We start from the raw sequence: 1,667 nt of genomic DNA on the forward strand, positions 1-1,667 counted from the left end.
TTCTTATGAAGGATACCGAGTTTAATTTGAAAGAAATGAGCATAAAACACTGTATTTCTACCTCATGAGACTAAAGTAGATCACAGTAAATCTTTTAGCATTCACCAATCATTTAAAAAAAAATTGCGCTGTCTGCTTTTACATACACACTTATAACTGTGTTTCAGTTATTAATAGTTTCCATAAATGCATTTTTAGCAAGTAGTTAAAGGTGTATCACTCAAAATTGGTGTTCGTTATACATGTGTATGTATTGATTTTGAATAAGAGTGTCACTTTAATAAGTAACATAATGTTCACCGAATGCCTCTATATGTTTGTGCGACTTCACTGGTTCGCTTGCCATGTCTCGCATACTGCCAATGAAATTCTCACTACTGCTCAATTCGAAGGTCACTGTATCGTTTTTGGTCCTATTGTATCGCCACAATATGCGGTTTATGCCCTCACACTGTTGGTTGATAGTAGGAAGTATCTGTAGAAGCCAGGAACGCCGGTCACCCTGCAAGGAAAATATACGTTGTGAGCATGATCTTGCGACACTACTGCTTGATGGAAATTCATGCAGTGTGTTTAAATCATCAGTGCCTACTTTTGACACGCGGACAAATGGTGAAGTATGAGTTAGTCACGGTCGTAGGTCTATATGTCACAGTTTTATACGGGTCTTCTTGGACTTGATTTGATTTTCAATGTTACAATTAGGCTGGCAGCTACAGCTTCTACCATAACCAAGAGAGTGCCTAAACAACCCCTATGTAATATCAATGTGCCCTTTTCACAGACCAACATATTCCAGCATATCCAAAGTACCTGTTCTTCCTCCCATAACCTCTGCAATATAATATTGTTCAAGTATTGTCCAGTCGACTATTGTACCAGTAGACGTGTGCTTCACTGACTGTTCTAAGGTGGTTGTCCCGTCACTTATCGGTAAAGTATTTTTTATCAGTTTATGACAACCCTGCAGCCCTTTTGTTATTTTTTTTCACAATACAAACATTACATACAATATATACAAACAGCCGTTAATCAGTTAAACAATTGTGGGGGAAAGTAGATACGTATTTAGAAAGATTCCTTCATTGATAAACCAACATTATTGAAGTTATATTAATATTAAAATTATTCTAAAAACATATTGAAATAGACATGAAGCATTATCAAAACATTATATAAATGATACATAAACATAATCGGTTCTGATATACGTTCACAAATGGAGGTCTTATAAAACCATTTAGCAATCTGACTTAAAACAATGTTTACAATGTTATTATTTTCTTTACCTTTTTAACGTACTACTTTATACCTAAGTCCGTAAAAGAAATATATGCATTAAACAGGAAAGGGTTCATATTCATCTACTTAAATACAGTTGATATATTATAGAAAATCCCTAAACTTGATTAAAAATATTTTGTTGCATTATGATAAATTTACACAATATATGATGAAAAAACAACAACAAAGAAACAGAAACAGCGCAATGTACAAAGCTTACGTTCATTTGTAAAGAACATGCAAAGTGATTGGGCCACGAGTTTTTCCAACATCGGTTACGGCCCTTTCCCAAAACGTCGCATGGAAAAGCAAAATGATTACGTTGTTAATACATAAACTATGAAAATACATGTAATATTTCATGCAGTTATGTAGTGTTGATA

Source organism: Mya arenaria, chromosome 2, assembly GCF_026914265.1.
Source record: "Mya arenaria isolate MELC-2E11 chromosome 2, ASM2691426v1".
Lineage (NCBI taxonomy): Eukaryota > Metazoa > Mollusca > Bivalvia > Myida > Myidae > Mya > Mya arenaria.